At 38.6% G+C, this 19,369-nt stretch overlaps 1 protein-coding gene and 1 long non-coding RNA gene across 10 annotated transcripts in view; one reads left to right on the forward strand and one right to left on the reverse strand.

Annotated features, from left to right (window-relative positions):
* The window catches only part of KCNIP4 (potassium voltage-gated channel interacting protein 4), a 1,125,192-nt gene that overhangs the window by 571,214 nt on the left and 534,609 nt on the right, over positions 1–19,369 (reverse strand). The window lies entirely within an intron of this gene.
* LOC110261970 (uncharacterized) overlaps positions 1–19,369 on the forward strand; it is a 200,023-nt gene that overhangs the window by 56,929 nt on the left and 123,725 nt on the right. The window contains exon 3 of one of the 6 annotated variants that reach the window (XR_014812234.1): positions 17,541–17,655. The exons of the other annotated variants lie outside the window; for them this stretch is intronic. This is a non-coding gene — a long non-coding RNA (uncharacterized LOC110261970). The remainder of the gene's footprint in view (positions 1–17,540; positions 17,656–19,369) is intronic. 6 annotated transcript variants of the gene reach the window in all.

The following is a 19,369-nucleotide window of genomic DNA, read 5'->3' on the forward strand; positions in this document are numbered from 1 at the left end:
TAGTTAATACTAGAAACAACACTAGGCATTTACCAGCCCAGACACTAACAATAACAAATCTTGCTAAAACCAGCCCCTATCTACCATTAATTTTTTGGCTCCCATCAAGTGCCAGATGGTAAAGTCCTTAGACTCTTGCTTTGTATTATTATTATTATTTTTTTTTTTTTTTTTGTCTTTTTGCTATTTCTTGGGCCGCTCCTGCGGCATATGGAGGTTCCCAGGCTAGGGGTCGAATCGGAGCTGTAGCCACTGGTCTACACCAGAGCCACAGCAACGCGGGATCCGAGCCTCATCTGCAACCTACGCCACAACTCATGGCAACGCTGGATCCTTAACCCACTGAGCAAGGCCAGGGATCGAACCCGCAACCTCATGGTTCCTAGTCAGATTCGCTAACCACTGAGCCACACAGGAACTCCTGACTCTTGTTTTTACCTCCTCTTTGCAAATGAGGAAACAGAGAAATGACCTAAGTTGCTCAACAGTAGCTAGTGAGTGGTGAAACTGATTTAAATGCTTGTCCATCTGATTCCAGGTCCTCTCCTCTTACCCTCGTCTTGCCAGTCCCTCTGATCCTTGGGTGCTGCTCTCTGAAAACTGTCCCATCCCTGCAGCCCTCCTTGATCCAATTACTACCCAGTTAGATATGCTTCTTGAGGTGTAGCTCTGAGCCCCTCTCTTGGACATTATTTCAGGCCTGCTTTCTGGTACCAAGTCCCCACAGCTATGGATAAAAGATGTTCCTCAGACCCTTCCCCAGCCCTGTGCACCCTGACCTTTTAGCCTAAATGTATCTACAGTGAACCAGGAGTGTTTACTGCCCTGCTTTTTATCACCAACAGCCCTAGCATTAGGAAAATCACCAGGTGCCTACATTTTTCATCTGTAAAATAAAAATCCTCAGTATGCTTACAAGTTAGATAGCTCTTCTAGAAATGAGAAAATTGAACTTTTCAAATTTCTGGCTACAAGCTGTGCTGTAAAACATCATTACTGATTTTTTTGATATGCACTTTCTGGTCTTTGCAATTCAAAGATGATGGTTTTGGGTATCACTGCAATTGGTGTGAGCAGCGGGAACACAAAGAGACCAAAGCTTGAGGTAGCTGCATCCCTCACCTGAGGGTTGAGGTGATATGTTTTCTTTGGGATTTGAAGTGCATAATTAGGAATGCTCTCCCTTCCTTTTCCATAGCTTTTAGGGTACCCTTAAAGCTATAGACAGAAGCCCTCAATACTAACTAGGGTATATTAATGTTAATTTGGGTATACTAATTTCCCAAATCAGAAAGTAAAAACTCAGGGCTCAGAAAGCATTCTTTTGGAGTTCTTGCTATGGCACAGTGGATTAAGAATCCCTTTGTAGTGGCTTGGGTTTGGTCCCTGGTGTGGTGCAGTGGGTTAAAGGATCTGGTGTTGCCACAACTATGGTGTAAGTTGCCTACAGCTCAGATTCAATCCGTAGCCCTGGAACTTCCATATGCCATGGGTGTGGAATTAAAAGAAAGGCACTCTCTTGTTGGCTACCATTTTGAGTCCAGAGACCAGATTCCTGATAAAATGGGAGTGGCTTCGGTTGTGGTGGCTGGGAGGATGAAGTGGGGCTAAGCTTGTATGGCAGGAGTTATTCATCTTTAGACCAAGAAAATGTGAGCCCCATTAGACTTATTTTTTTAATTTTATTATTAAAGTAAAAATTATACTTGATACAATGTTGTGCCAATTTCTGCTGTAAAGCAAAGTGACCCAGTCGTACACATATATTCTTTTCCTCACATTATCTTCCGTCATGTTCTATCACAAGAGTCTGTATATAGTTCCCTGTGTTGTACAGAAGGATCTCATTGCTCATCCATTTTAAATGTAATAGTTTGCATCCACTAAACCCAAATTCCAAGTCCGCCCCCCCTCCTCAATAACCACAAGTCTGTGCTTTATGTCTGTGAGTCTGTTTCTGTTGTGTATATAGGTTCATTTGTGCCACATTTTAGATTCCATACATAAGTAATATCATATGGCATCTGTCTTTCTCTTTCTGACTTCATTTAGTAACTTACTTTATTAAACAGACATTTATCGGGAGCCTTTTAAGTACTAGGTCCTGGGAGTTTAAAAGCACACAGCATGGTTTCTATCAAGAGGGATATATTGGGAATTTATGAAAGGCAGAATACTATTATAAAATTTGATAGCTATAACAGTGGTGTGTAGAAATTTTTCTGAGGCAGAAAAAACCTTTGGAAAGGGTATACACACATTGGAGATATCAGTAAAATGTGTTGGATACAAAAACATATAATCCACAAGTCATAAATGGAAGGATGTGAATTAAGATAATACCTCATCATAAACTAAATTTTTACTGTGTAACGCATACCTTTTATATGATAGGAATGAATTAACAGATGAATTTGCTTATTATTCATATATTATGAGAAGGGGAGATATCAGAGAAAGCTAAAGAGAATCTCAATAACCAATCATCAGGAGACACAAACCAAATTAACTTTGATAAAAGATAACACAAGATCGGAGTTCCTGTCGTGGCTCAGTGGTTAATGAATCTGACTAGGAACCATGAGGTTGCAGGTACGATCCCTGGCCTTGCTCAGCAGGTTAAGGATCTGGTGTTGCCTGCCGTGAGCTGTGGTGTAGGTTGCAGACGTGGCTTGGATCCCGTGTTGTTGTGGCTCTGGTGTAGGCTGGCAACTACAACTCCAATTCGACCCCTAGCCTGGGAACCTCCATATGCTGTGGGAGCAGGCCAATAAATGGCAAAAAGACAAAAAAACAAACAAAAACCAAAACATAACACAAGATAAGATTACTGAGAACCACATAAATAAAAGGTGAGTGATTTGACAGTATGAAGAGTACTACTGGTTGGGACATTCATCTTGGGAAAAATACATGCACAGGTTGGACTCTGATGGCGGGGGCTTTTGCAAAGGACGAAGTCAGGAAAGGACATGGGAAGTGGGTGTAAAGAGCACAGCGAAGTTAAGAAGGTGGGTAATTATGGTATCTGATAGATTTGGCAGGAGTGACAGGACTGAAGGGAAAGCTGGAAAGTTAGGTTTGTACTGGAGAGAGGGGTTTTCTCCTAAGGATTTGGACTTGATGGTGAGCAGAAGGAGATGTTCAAAGAGTTTCCTGGTGGTTTATCAGGTTAAGGATTCGGCATCATCACTACTGTGACATGGGTTCTGTCCCCAGTCCAGGAACTTCCTTCCACGTGCTACAAACAAAGCCAAAAAAATAGTGTTTGGGGCCAAGGACTACCATGATTATCTCTGAAGTTCAAATATGTCAACAAATACTATTTTACTTTTCAGATTTTACTGAGCAAAATTCAATCTTTTCCATTCCTGAAACAGCTGTATTTTCTCTATCACATTTAGACCTTACTGATTTGAAACGATCTGCAATGTGTTCTTTATTCTATTTTATTCTCTCACCGAATAGCTATTTATTATGTTTCTGTTGTTGTTATTAACCTTGGCAGGGAGCATTTATCTAAAACACCTTCAGAATAGAAATTATTCAGATTAGCAATAATTTGAATCCTGGAATCTGGGTAATGTATTTGTGTTCATTAAAAAAACATTTCATACCTTCATTTTAACCAGCTCATATCCATCAATCAAACTCAAGAATACTCACATTCTGAAATATCTGAAATTACAAATGTTAATTTTTATGCAGATTATTCTGCTGTTATTTTTCTCACGGTGATCATTCTGGCTGAGCCTACCCTATAAATAGGTGATTGTCTTGTGTAAAAATACCTAACCACATTTATGTTCTTTAAAGGTTGCTTGACCACTGTCTCATGAATAACAGTCCTTGATATAGATACAAGCAATAGATTGGAGGCTTAGGGAATTGAATTTTCCTCATATATCTATTAGGAGAAATATAGTCACAGATTCTCTTCATGATTAAAATGTACCCTCAAGTATACAAGGCTTGAATGCTGTTTGGTGAATAGGTTACTCTCAGCCAGCTACCCAGGGGTGACAAAGAAGGAACTACTATTACATAGTTGGTTTGGCAGACAAAGAGCCACCCTCTTTTAAAACTCTTTAAAGCCCTCTAGCCCATAACCTGCAAGGGATGCTGCATTGCAACACAATTTTCAGGAATCCTTCCAAACTTCAGCCATTCTAGCAATGTGTCTATCTCATAGGAACATCTTCCTTGTAGCCTTGTCTTCAGAAGGAAGAGCAAAGTCAGAGGGATTTGGTGCTTGTTTGGCCATTGCCAGCGTAGAATGGGAAGGGGATGGGAATGCAACAAGTACATGGGCTAAGTAGCTCAAGGAAGTTCTGAAAGGCATGTTGTACAACTAGTCCTTGAACTACAAAGGCAGCGTTTTTCCTAAGGTTAAGGAAAACCCCACTTTGGCCCTTCCATACCTCTAAGCCTTAAGGTTAGGGATTGAGAGGGGGGTCAATCACAGCACCATGGTCCCTGTTCTTTATGGGAAAAGAGTAAAAAAAGGAGGGGAAGGGGTAGGGAGGGGGAGGGAGAGGGGTGGGGACGGGGCAGAGAGAGGAACAGAGGGAGTCAGGTAGAGAAGAGACAGAGGCAGAAAACTAAAAAGTTTTGATAAGAATATCTCACAACCAGTGCAGTGATGTGAAAAGCCAGACACCTGATGGAAATCCATGGCTCCACAGGGACCTTGCAGCAGTGGAAATGCATCTGTGTAGGAATTCCTATTAAAAGAAGACCCAGAGCTACATTTTACCTGTCAGGAGGTTTTTAAGTCTACATATGCAAAGTCAAGGCTTTTGCCAACTTGTAAACACAGAGTCTACTGGGAACATTCACAGTCTGACATCTTTCCATGTCTGCTGCATTTGATCCCAGATAGCAAAAATGTTAAGTAATTCCCCAAAGACTGCCTATATAAGCAGGCGTGTAGCTCTTGTTTGTAACTAGCAGAGATTCTGAAATAAAAATATTTTTTAACTCTCAACACACCCTGCGAGGCCAAGATAAAATGCCATTTCAAACTGGTCAGCCTGGGTGTTGGGAGGAAATTTGAATTCAGAAAGATGTGAAACTAAATCCAGGCTCCTTTACTGTCAGTATGAGGCTCTGTAAGATACACTTTGGAGTAGCAATAGCTGCTCTGGCTAGTGTGATGAATGGGAACAAAGTATAAGAAAGTACTATCAGAGTATCTAAAATTAAATTTTCACTAAAGTTATTGGTAAGTTTCAATGACAGTAGAACTGACTGAACAATATGTAAGAATAAAGCTCCTATTTGTGGTTAAAGCTTATTCTCCTAGTGACATCTGAAACTATTTGTAATCCAGTAAAGCCTGTCTAATATGTATATCTTATGTGTGTATGTATACACACACACATACACATAAGCTAGTAAGAGGAAAAATAGCTAAAATACGACACATCGGAGTTCCCGTCGTGGTGCAGTGGTTAACGAATCTGACTAGGAACCATGAGGTTGCAGGTTCGGTCCCTGCCCTTGCTCAGTGGGTTAACGATTCGGCATTGCCGTGAGCTGTGGTGTAGATTGCAGACGCAGCTTGGATCCCGTGTTGCTGTGGCTCTGGCGTAGGCCGGTGGCTACAGCTCCTATTAGACCTCTAGCCTGGAAACCTCCATATGCCGCGGGAGCGGCCCAAGAAATAGCAAAAAGACAAAAAAAATAAAATAAAATAAAATACGACACATATTATAAGCCAGGACCTGTTCTAAATAATTTACATGTGTTAACCATTTTTCCTAAGTCTGATTATTATTTAAATATTGCCTTCACTTTGCAGTTGTGATAACTAAGACCCAATGAGGTTAAGCACTTAGATCAACATTACACGGGTAGTCAGTGTTATGGTTAGGTAGACTCAGACTGTCTGGTACTAGAGCCTATGCATTTACTTATGGTACTATGCTTCCTATACCATCTCTAAATAGTCAACGATTTTTGATAGAGAAGAAAGGAGGCCCATATAGTGTCAATTTAACTAAGAGGCTTGCCCTAGAGTTTTAGGATGAAAATAAAAAAGGAAAACAGATAACAATACTTGTAGTGTCTGTGTGGTTAATTGGTAAAACACTGTAGTATAGTCTACATGTGTTCCAGTTAGGTAGGTGAGATGATAAGAAGTTGTTACATTTGGAAAGGACGGGAACAGTCTTCATCCATCCATCCTTTCTGGTTGCAGGAAAGTGATGCAGAGCAAACTTTTAGAGTTAGGCAGACCTCAATTCTAATTTCACTAATGGTGTGATCTTGAGAAAGCAAGATTACCTTATCAAATCTCCTAAAGTACACTTTTTTTTCTAAGGGATTTTTCAATGGAATATTTTTAGAAATAAATGATATGGTTTTATAGACAGCTAAGCACAGTATCTGTTACAAAAGCATGGTATTTGTTACAAAATGAAACTCAATAAGTGCCGAGTTATGTTCTGAAGATACAAAGATGAATAAAACACCTTTCTTGCTCTCTATGAGATCCAGTGGTCTAGTAAGGACATGGCATAAGTATGATAAATGTGAAAATGGTTAATTCCACTAGGGTTTAGGTATCAAGGAATTAGGAATGGAATAGTAACAGTAATTTGAGATTTTCTCATATTGAGCATTGAGAAAAGTGCTTAGGCCTTTCACTCGCTATCTCATTTAATCTCAAGGTGACCCTAAGAAGTAAGAACTAATATTAGCCCTATTCTACAAATGAATAAACTAAAGCTTAGGAAATGAAGTTATCTTTCCAGTCATAATACTCAGGGAGAAAAGAGTGGAGACCTTAACCTGGATTATTCCTAACATGAAAAATCAACAAAGCGGCCTTTAAGCTGAGTCTTAAATGACAAACAGGCATTCTTGGGCAGACAGGTCGCAAAGGGTATTCAGGTCACAGGAAGCAGTAAGAAAAATGATGAAAGTAAATCAAAAGACATGACACATTTAGGAACTTTGGGTAATTCAGCATTCAATCAAGGACTATTTATTGAGGGTGCCTGATGGGCCAGGAGCTCTTTTAGATATTGGATGGATGAAGCTATGAGAGACATAGGCTGAAATTCATGCCTATGTCGACTTACTCTCTTGGAGAGACTCAACACACACACACAAACACACTCAAAAATAAGTTCTTTAAAAAGTAAAATATAAACCCCATGTTTTAATTGCTATTGAGGAAAACTGAAGTAGGGAAGAGGTCAGAGTATGCTGAGAGCAGGGGAATGTTCTGTTTTTCAATAGGTAGGGAAGGTTTGGTGAAGCAGATGATATGAGTCAAGCTCTGCATGGGGAAGAGTAAACCATTCAGGATATCCAGGAGAAAGTTGGCCAGGTAGAGGAGGCAACACCTGCAAATGCCTGATAAGGAAGTATGACTGGTTGAGAAGCAGACAGGAGGTCACTGGTGATCTTGACAGAAGCATTTTGAAGAGAGTGGTCTGAGCAAAACCCTGATCAGAGACAGCTCAAGAGGAGGCAGGGGAGAAAAACTGGAGGCTGTGTACTTAGGCAATTCTTTGCAGAAGTGAGGTTAGGAGAAGCTTTTCCAGCAGAACACAGTGGGGCAGGATGGGGGCAGGACCTGGAGATGCCACAGAGAAAGGGGAGAATTTAGAGCAAAATCCTTGAATAGAGGGAGGGGCAGGGGTCTCATTCAAAAGCATGGCTGGAATATAAAATGTGTGCATGTGTATTGATGCATGATGGGAGAGTAATGGAACCAAATAGGACCCTTCAGCCAGAGATTTGATTGGAGTTTTGTAGGGACCAAATCATGAAGCATTTTCCATACCAGGCTCAGAGGTTTGGACTTGTCCTTTTAAAACTGGGTGTCTTTAAAAAAAAAGTTAGAGGGATAGGAATGAAATGTTGAAATGAGATTTACTGTCAAGGTGAAACTTGTGCTTAGCTTTGAGGCATTTATGGAGTTGGTTTAAAAAAAAAAAAAGATGGTAAAGCAGAGAACATTCTAAGCAAGACATTCAACATTAGTGATGACCTGGAATGCGAATGAAGTTTGGTGTATGGGAAGCCAGTGGATAACAGGTCCTTTTGGGGAAAGACTAGAAAAGAGGAGTTGTATCTAGAAGGTTCTTGAGTTAGCTTACTAGGTCCTGACTTTACCATGCACTATTTCTGTAACATTGGGCGTGATACCAAATTTCTCTTTATATAGTCACTCCTTATAGCAAAAGAGGAATAATAATTGTACCTCCCTTATAAGGAGAATTACATTAAATATAAATAAGGTATTACCTTTGTGCCTGATACACAGTAAATTTTCACAAAATGTTAGCTGTTACATTATAGAGTATTTGGGATCTGGAAGGGGTATAGGGAGAGATTGGCGCCAGGTTTATGGATTTTAATAGAATGAAATATGAAAAGCACTGTGATTTCAAGAGGCTGATTACATTACGTCTAAATTTTGATTCCTAATATCCAAATTCATAATTTAAAAGGCCAAGGCTTATAACAGAGTTTATGTAGAATGACACTTGAGATAGTACAAAGGTCAAAATAGCCCTAATAAAATTAATAATTAGAAAGCTTGAGCTTTGGAAATGAAGGATATACGAGTGGTTCTTAAAACTAAAAAAAAAAAGTGTCATTTAAAATGAAGCGTCATTTAAAATGGACACAATGCCTATCTCCCTTCTGCCACCAAATTTTCCTATTGTATGAATTCAAATAGGCTGCAAACAAAATTCATTGCTTAAGAAGAATGTTTGATTGATGGTCATTTGTCTAGTGAGAGTTTAAATATGACAACCAGCATCAACATACTGAAGAATTGAGAAAGAAGGACAATAGTCTATGACCACACCACCCTGAATGTGCCTGATCTTCTCAGAAAGAAAGGCATACATTTTACTGTAGCCTGCTTCAGAAGGGGTCTTCACATTTACCAGAAACCCAAATTATAAATAAAATCTTATTTCACCTATCACAAGATTAAATTGCTACCTGTGTGTTTAATTTTATCTTAAAATTACTCTTCTTAAACATGTGCTTAATGAATCAAATTGATTAGAGATGCTGTTTTCCAGTTCAGTAGCAATATATACCTTGCATTTCTCTGAGAAACATCCTCAGTTATTACTCAGTTCTGTTTTATGCATTAAAGATCACAGCAGGTAGGTTTTTTAAAACGTAATCATAAGATTCTATTCTGTTTGGGGCTACTCAGCTTATGTCTGCAGTTAGCCCTGGGAAAAGACACTGATTTGGTTTTACAGATTTAATCTTCAGCATTAAGAATCTTTGTCCAAGGGGATGTTGAGTGGTCATAAAGTCATGGAATGCCATTCTTTGATCAGAAAAAACTACAAGGGGTATGAGTAACAATCTTATGGGGCTACCATAGGAACAACCAGACAGTAGCTACCAGGCAGATATCCGCTTTTGTGTTCAGTTCTCAAAATATGGGCTATCTCGAAATGTTAAGGAGTGAACACAAAAGCTTTAATCAAACTTGAAAGATAGATGTTATTCCCAAGTGGGCAGATTCCTCGGTCAAAAAGGACACTTCTGAAAATGTACTTTGTATGGTTGTGTTGAGAGGATTCAAATTAAGTGAATGCAAGCCTACCAGATTATTGGGCATAGCAAGTAATTTAACTATCACTTCTCCATTAATTGGTCTGAATGTATTGGATACAATGGCTCATTAAATATTGAAGAGCAAGTTTCCCAGTGGCAAATAAGTCTGAGAATATCTTAAAATGCAAAGATGTATCAAAAGAAATTTTGAGTGAAATTTAAACTGTAGAGATGTTTAATAATCCACATGATCTGGGGGACCTACTGAGGTTGACATGATGGACATGCAGTGTTCGGTTCTCCTCAACATCTATTTTATTTCAATAACAGAAGCTGGGTTTTCTTTTGGGGAACTACCTCTGCCCCATTGCACTTTGTCACGTGATCTTGGTATCGCGTGACTTTTAAGAGGAAGATCAAGAGACACAAGGCCAGAAGACTAAGGTTCATGGCCAGGCTCTGGCCAAGTATAACTCTGAGCAAGTCATATAAACTTTATGAAGGTTGGTTTCATTTTTTTTTTTTTTTGAATAAAAGCAGTGCTAGTATGACTACAAATTCCTTGCAGGGTTATTTTGAGGATTATATAAGTAAGGCATGAGAAAGCACCACTGCTCAGTTTAAAATACCTAGAGAGTGCTAGCTAATGTAGCCTAGCATGACTAACCCTGATTGGCAAGCTTATTACAAGGTTAAAAAAAAAATGAAGGCAACAAAAACTGAGTCGTATGGTACATACATAATATCTCAATAGATTGTTAGAAACAATTGTGGCAGCTTATTTTTACCATGGAGTGGCCTTTCCATTACTGACATGAGGATAATGGATCTTATATAAAGTGAGAGGTCAGATTATGCCTATTTGACGCTCCCCACAGACCAGTCTGACATCAGGGAGACTTTGGATACCCCATGTATATTGGCTTTGGCTCCTTGGGAATGGAGTACAGCCTTGTAAGGGGCTTGGGCAAAAAGCCCAGCACCACATGTGTCTAGTGGACACTGCCATGGAAAGCATTTTTCTTGCAGTTATTTATACCATCAAGACTAATTTAGTTTTCCTTTTGTAAAGGGGATAGAATCACCTACCCACAACATGTTTACCTTAGAGTTGTACAGCACCCTAAGGACAGAAGAAATACAGCTTATTTCACATTCTTTTTTTTTTTTTTTTTTTTTTTTTTTTTTTTTTTTTTTTTTTTTGTCTTTTTGCTATTTCTTTGGGCCGCTCCCGCGGCATATGGAGGTTCCCAGGCTAGGGGTCGAATCGGAGCTGTAGCCACCGGCCTACGCCAGAGCCACAGCAACGCGGGATCCGAGCCGTGTCTGCAACCTACACCACAGCTCACGGCAACGCCGGATCGTTAACCCACTGAGCAGGGGCAGGGACCGAACCCGCAACCTCACGGTTCCTAGTCGGATTCGTTAACCACTGCGCCACAACGGGAACTCCCCCCACATTCTTTTTTTTTTTAACCCTTAAACATCATACACACAAAAGTGATGCAGAATTTGGAGGTCATGGGGGACAAAAAGCACTTTAGTGTGTTAATTTAAGATATGTGCATAAACTTCATGCAGATTTAAATTTCCCAACAGCTTGCAAATGGCTTACTCAAGTAATCAAAACAGGAGTTTCTGGAGCTAACATTAGTCATAAAGACCACAGAATGTAGCTTTTTATGTTTATTGTTTACTTTTACATTCTGTCCTACCCTGAGTCATGTAGTCTGACGGAATCGTGCAGGTGTGCTTGATGGCATCCACGAATATCTGTGGAAGCGGAGACCCTCCACAGTGGAATACGAATAAGGCTTTGAAGTAAAAAATAGCATGATCTCAAACACCAGGCTCACCTCTTCTCAGCTGGGGTGGCCCACTGATTTGGGGCCATTTATTTCAATTTTCTGAGTCTGTTTCTTCATTTATAAACTTAGGTACTACAATACCCTCACCGTGCAGTGGTAAAGATAACATGTGAAATGTATGTAAAGAGCTTAGGTCCAGTGTGGAGAATTTTATTGAGTGTATTAGTAAATTACACTTGTTATTATTAGTCTTCTCCATAGAGTGAGGGGGTAGTGAACAGGGTCCAGGTTCAAAAAGGTATTTGACCTGCTGAGTCAGTCTCCCCCCACCCCCAGAGGGAGGAGGGATTCCAAAACCAAGCAAGCAAACACTGTAGCCAGGGTGTCTTATTCTCTGGGAAATCATTTGAATCCTTTGGCTTCTAGCTTCTGAAGAATATTTCAATCTCTGGGGAAAAATTCTGTGTACTTTTCACTAACAGTATAGGCATGACTTCTGTCCAAATTATTGTTGTACAACTTATGCTTTGTTATTTCAAAACCTTTCTTATAGATAATATTAAAGGAGTTTAAAATAAACATAACCAAAATCTTGCCCCTTGGAAAAGTTTGCTGTAACTGGTATATTTTCCACATGGCAACATGTTACTTTTCCTTAGAGTAGAAATGTTTCCCAACCACTGCTTTCAAAAAAAAAAAAAAAAACTGTGAATCTGATGACAGTATCCTCCAAGTTCTTTCATGATCTATGTTCAGCTTTGAAGCTGGACTATACACAGTATTTTTCCAGTCTTGACAGCCTCGCTAATGGCAGTTTCTCAAACAGAACCTGGTGTTTCAGTAATCCCTGTCCTTTCATATTCTTTTCCTTCTGTCCATTGATCCTTCCCCTTCCTCACCTTGCTAGCCAACCATCTCCTGTCCTTCAAAGTTCGTCTCAAGCACACCTTCCCAGTAAAGTGTGTCCTAGATATCCCCATCTGCCACATCTAGCTAATCCCTGGCTCTTCCTCTGTTTAGTTAAAGCATTTCCTGCAGACCAGTACCATGAAACTTATCCTGTGTTAGATCTGCCTGTTTGCTTGTCTCCCCAGGTCATTCACTCATGCCAGAAGAACCAGTGTCTGTCTTTATCTCCCCACAGGGCCATGAATGCAGTACGACTCAGTAATTATCTCTATTTGACCCTGTGGTTTGTGTCCAACATGTAGGCAACATTAATGCTAAGAAATGCCAGAGTAACTGAATAAATGCATACAGCATATTATAGCCACAGCAGAAGAGGTTATTTTAAGAACTACTGCTTGCTTCATGTCTGAGTAAAGATGGAATATCAAACATAAGTTCTTTATAATCAAAGGAAGCTTACTTCCAAGATAGGAGAGCCTCCCCTTCCTTTTTTTTTTTTAAATTAGAAGAAGCATTTGCATTTTCACATTAGTCTTTGAATATGCATGGCTGGTTGAATCCTGTCTGACACCTTCACAGAACTTGCTTGAGGAAGCTTTCCAGTACTAAATAAATTGCATCCATTCTAATTAAAGGTATGCAGAGAATACTACCCAGACAGGAGAAATAAGGTGGAACGAGGAGCTAGAACTTCCATGGTAACCCTGCCAGGGACAATGTAACTGATTCATATGATCCCTTTTGCCACGTATTGATTCCATGCCAACAAACCTCTAAAACTGTCCATCATTTCACAGAGCTATTTATAGTCTAAGTCTAGCTGTGACAAATGAAAGGTGATGGGCATACAGAGACATTTACTAACATGAATAATAAAATACTCCTGCTTTCCAGCTCAAATGGCCATTGATTATCAACAAAGTTTAACTAGATAGTATATGTAAATATAAGGGTAGTTTACTGAAACACAATGAAATATTTGCATCAGATCTTTTCGTACAGAGGATCTGCTAAAGGATAAAAAACTAAAAACTCAAGCCTGATGTTACAGGTACCACATCACTGCACAGTATTGGTACCTCATTCTGCCTTAGGCTGGTTATTAGCATTTGAGTTTATCGAGCAATTTGTCAGAATATTAAGCACACATAAAAGGAAGTGATAAATTAATGCCACATGGACATAAAGATTCCAAAACTGAGACAAAGCTTCAGTAGCACAATTGCTTGTTATGCCCTTTAAAGCATGTCATAGCTCTTCTGGTTGGGATACTGATAGAAAAATAAGTTGTGCGCTGTCCATTAATTTCTGTAAACCAGACTTCTAAATTATAATACTTTACATTCCTAACATTCAGTTTGACTTCTGAGCTTGCCTGCAATACTCAAGGCTGAGCAATTGGTGTTTCATCGGGAGATAAGTGCTTGCAATGGTAGGGATGCAGGTGGTGGTGGTTGCTATTTGGATAGGCAACCACTTGCATCAACATCCTGGATGAACCAGCTTGTTCAGACATTGACTTTGCATGCTTTAAACTTGATCCTGAATTGTCACATGGGTTACACTTAATAGCCTGAATATTTAGAAGTCAATTTCTTAGCTGATTGCCAAATTATCATCATTTTTTTTTAATTTAAACCTACTGGGACACTCAGATTGAGCTCTTTCAGCTCAAGTTTTGTTTTTTGAAAAACCTTAAGATTTCAAACTTTCATAAATCATATTCCTTGATTGGCAAAAAGTCAGTGCTGTTAATGTCTTTTTTCCAGTATATCTTATTATCTTCAGCCATAATTAATTTCTTTAATAACTGCTTCAATGGATGCATTTTTAAAATATTTGCTGCACAATATTATCTCACAGTGGCAGTGATGGAAATCTGCTCTTTTTTCAGGGGGTTGGATGTGGATAGGGAGGGCTCATATTGGGTCCAAATACTATAAAATGAAAGTCAAGACTCTTTGCCAAAGTTGGCTTGTGGTTTCCTGTCTTTCCTCTTGTTTTCGTTCTGGCTGGATTACTCTGATGTTTTTACCTGTTGAAATATTACCAAATACTTATGAACACCTGAAACCTGCCCTTTTCCCTCCCAATCACATTTGATCAGGTCACATTTCCAACTCTCATAGCATTTAAAAAATAGTTTCCAGAGATCCCTTAAGACCAACTACCTTGTGTTTATAGATCCCTAAGTGATTATTGGGATTTAGCCTTATTGCTGTATTTTTTTAATTTTAAGAAATTAAGTGGAAAAATGTGGCGAGTTATTTATATACACTACATAGCTGTACCCGTAAACATTTAATATTTATGAAGTTTAACTTTTTCAATTTTTTCAAGACATGAAACATAACATATAGTTGAGATCACTTTTCTTCAGTCTAATTTCTTCCCCCTTTCTACTCTGTCCATAGATAAGATCACTCAGTGAATTTATTGTGTATCCTTTTAATCCATTTTTTAAACTGTATAGAAAAACAAGTAACTTCACACACATAGTACTGTGAGTTCTTTTTTATGCATATAAATTATATCATAGAATAGTATATATTGTATATATTATTTTTGGTGTTCAATATTTTGGGATTTCTGGAATTTTTAGATTACTAACTTATTTCACTCTTTTAAGCTGCTGAATAGTGTCTCACTGTATATATTTTCCACAACTTGAATATCATTGACTCTATCTTCAAAATATATCCAGAATCCATCTACTTCTCCCTATCTCTACTGCCCCCTCCTTGGACCAAAATACTATGTGTCTCACCTAGATTATTAAACAGTCTTCCAACTTCTGACCTCCTTGGAGACCCCTAAAACCTACTCTCAATACAGCAGTCAGAGGGATCCTTTTTAAAATGTAAGTCATACTGAGGAGTCACTAACCTATTTAAAACCCTCAAGTGACTTTGGCTCTCACTACTTCAAAGGATGCTGCTTTGGATCACCTCTTACTTCTGCACAGGAGAGTTTCTCTACGGTAAATTCCTACAGAGGAAATACTGTTTTTTAAGACACTGAATCACACATTTTTCAATATTACTACTTTCTTCTATACTACTTTCTCAAGTGGTTATGCCAATTTTTGATCATATCAGCATTGCAGAAACCATTTTTATGCTTCTGTAACATATTGGTAAACAGTTATACAGATGGTAGATGGTGAATAATTATTTAACCCCTTTGTCTGTCAAGGGAGAGTTCAACACCCACTCACCTTAACTCTTAAGTATCCCCTTCAGAAAGATTTATGCTTTGCCTTTCTCTGTAGAAATTCTGTAAATCTTTTTACTGTTGCATCTATCTGCATTTCATGTTGTAACGTGTATTTTTGCCTCCCCTCTCCTACTTATAGACCTACTTGACCTCAGGGTTAGGATCTTCATTGTATCCTATTATCTAAGAAGAGAAAAATGAAATTTTTCTAATTGTGGATCATCTATGGTCAAGCACAGAGCAATGTCCTTACACATGTAACTTTTTCACATTTACAGTTGTTATTGGAGATAGATATTATTATTATTCCCACCTTACAGATAATAAAATGGAGGGCCATCATTTTCTCACGGTTACAGAACCAGGAAAAGGCAAAGCCTGTGTTGTAAAACCGCCAGACTCTAAAACCTAACTCATCCTACTGTACCATGTTCTTCTTATGTGTCCTTATCTCCTATAAAGGAAAGTCTTCATATATAGTTGCTGAATAACTTCTTAGATGATCCTATGTAAATATTGCTGGATTCTATGCTGTTTAGTCAATATCAAATTTTGTTAATATTTTCTTTACTTTGATCAGATTCTTTAGTAGAGATGCCTCAATGACTGAAATTCACCCTTAGGTTGTATGTGTTTGTGTCCGTGTGTGTGTGAGAGAGAGTGAGATTAAGTCTATACATTGCTTCTATTTCCGAGGTAAAGTGTAGATCACTTTTAATTTGAGGAATTTTTTTGATGATTATTGATGGACAGGTTTCCAGGAATGACTCATTAAAATGCTAAGACAGATGAAGCATTTTAAAACTTACTCCAACCAAGTTGTTGTGAGTGAAGAAAGCCAGACATTTTCAATTTGGATCAACAATCAGATTTTTAGGTGTAGAGTAACTACATGCTGTTTATCATATTGGACAGACCTATTTCATTTGTACCTAATCTCCCAAACTCACTTTTCTCTACAGTTGTGTACCTTTCCCCACCACTGACATATGTACCTCGTTCTCATCAATGTCACTGACACAGAGATACATCGATGGACTTGAGGAATAGCCCACTGATTTTTACAACAGAGAAAGAAGCATTTGATAAGCTTGGCAAAAGGTGCCTGTCTTAAGCTTAGCCCTGTTAAGCCTTATATGCCAGAGTGTTTGCTTCTTTGCTTTTTAAGCCTGATGGGTCAAAGCTCCTGTTTACTGGTAGTAAAAGGCAGCTGTGGGTTTGATCTACAGGCTCAGTGTCTACAGATTTGACAGTGAGTTTAAGTAAACAACTAAAAGGTGTTCTGAACCTTCATTAATAACCAAATACCAGCTTGAGGGAAGGTACAAGATGTTATTTCTTCCAGTTATCCCACTGGCTTTATTGAAAACTCAGCTTTAAATAATAATTCTCTGCTTTTTCCACTGTCACCCAATTAAGCTTGAAGCTTTTATTTTACTTTCTCAAGATCTCTGTATCTCTTCAGGAGGAAAGGCACGAAATGGATAGTTTTCACAGCACTGCAGGCAGATAGTAGATTTGTAATGATTAGCTGTGACACATGCTATTTTGGGGCTAGATTTGTCATTCATATGCATCTACACTCCCAAGTAGGATTTTTACTTAGCTTTTAAAAGTGCTTGTCATTCCTTAGTGATTCATGTACATAGAAAATAAATTTACTGTTATTCTCACTAAAATCTTTTAAAGTTGTGTTGAGCTTTGTCACTGAAACCACTGAGACTGAGAATTATAATTTATTTTAGCCCCCCCAATAGAGAGGTAAAATGTAAATTTTGGGGGGAAATGTCATGTTTTAATATGGTGTAAATAGAACCTTCCCATTGAGTTAATGATTAGTGCAGGTAAGTTAAAGTTTTGAATTTACTATCATTGATTTATTATTAATTTTAAAATTTTACTTGGGTTTCATATTCTCCCCCCAAAATTTTAATTTATAGCCCCATAACAGGGTATAATGGAATTGGGAGATTGGAGTTTCAATCTTCTCAGCACTTTGGAATTACCAGTAGGTAAATTCATGTTTCCATGACTGCCAGATTTATTTTCCATCAACAGCTATTCATTGAGCACCAGCCAATTCAGTGTTCAAATAGATAAGCCCTGGAAGATACAGCAGTGAACAAAAGGAGACCCAGTAACTCACATGTGGTGCTGCCAGTCTAGCATGGAAGTATACATTAACCAAACATGTATTTACGTTAATAATTGAACGTATCAAGGTGTTATAAAGGATGCAGGAGAATAGGAGCTAGTGCAGCCCAGACCAGATAGAACATAGCAACCAGTTTGAGAGAAGGGGAGACATCTCAAAAAGTTGTCTTAAGGAAATGTTGTATAACCTTAGATGAATGTAGAATGAGAATGAGTGGAAGGACAGCTTTCCTGACAGACAGCAGCACATCCTAAAATCTAACATTTGAGAATGAACAAGGAACAGGAGAGAACAGCAGGCCAAAAGCCCAATGAGGTGAACAAGGGCATTCAGGTACCATAGACTTTAACAGGGAGGATTATGGCTTTCATTCTAAGAGCAATGGGAAATACAGATGCATTTTAAGCAGGGTGGTGATCTGACAAGGTTTAAGTCATCAGAGATCACCCAACTGAAAATTAAGGATAAACACAGCTTGTATTGACAGCTTCAGAGAATCAGTATAATGAGCAAAGAGGGCCATATGAATAAATTCAAAGTGAAAAATTTACAAAGTATTTAGAGTTAAGTGAGCACACTCTCAGGATATCACTCTGAGGGTATATGGTTCAATATATTACTCAAAACATAGACTAATGTTCACACTTTAGAATCCTGCTCTAAAAATGGAGCACTGATGGAAGACTTCAAGATTTAGAAACATCATCACCTACAATAATCTTTGAATCTTGATAATAAAGAAGCCTTTTGCCACGTCATGTTTTATGTATTGAAAACGAAGCTGAACCCATGGCTCAAACCCTGGGTCACCCAGGAATTAATATACTTAAAGTTGTAAATACAACATCACCAAATATCCTTTGACATAATTATTAAATAATTATAAAATAAGATAAAAGTGATTGACACATTTATTGAGTGCCTACAATGTTCCAGATACTGAGTATATAACAGTGACTATTAGGGGTTGAATTGCATCTCCCTAAAATTCATGTATTGAAATTCTAACTCCCAGAAGCTCAAAATGTGACTGATTTTGGAGAATGGGCTTTTAAAGAGGTAAATGAGGTAAAAAGAGGTTACATAGGTGGGCCCCGATCCAATGACAGATGTCCTCATAGAAGAGGAAATTTGTACTCCAGAACAAAGAGACACTAAAAGTGTGTGTGACAAGGGAAAGGCCATGTGAGGGCTCAGCAGGAAGGCCACCATCTGCAAGCCCAGGAGAGAGGCCTCAGAAGAAATCAAACCTGCTGACACCTTGATCTCAGACTTCAGCATCCAGAACTGTGATGAAATAAGTTTCTGTTGTTCAAACCACCCAATCAGTGGTATCTTGTTACAGCAGCCTGAGCAAATTATTATAGTGACATAGCTATAGAGCTTTCCTTCAAGCAGTTTATTGTCTACTAGGAAACAGAAGCCAAGTTCTGGAAAGAGACAAGTTCCATGATAAGGGGAATATAAGTTGCGAGGAAGTATCTCAAATTGGGGGTCAGGGAAAGTTCTCTGGAGAAACTGATACCTAAGTTGAAGGCTAAGTAGAAGTAACAAGGCAAGGAAAGAGGGTGGAGGAAGTGATTCAGAAAAAGAATGTGTGCAAAAGCCCAGAGGACAAGTGAGAGAACCCGAACACCTGACAGAGGAATGCATCGCTCAGTGCATGCTTGCTTATTCTGTATAGGCTTATCTATTACACCATGGTTAAAATTATCCTCAGATTTCATCCAGA

This window comes from Sus scrofa, chromosome 8, assembly GCF_054392235.1.
Source record: "Sus scrofa isolate SSC_HxYL_T2T_F1_AM1 chromosome 8, Sscrofa_HxYL_maternal_Yorkshire_Landrace_v2.0, whole genome shotgun sequence".
Taxonomy (NCBI): Eukaryota; Metazoa; Chordata; class Mammalia; order Artiodactyla; family Suidae; genus Sus; species Sus scrofa.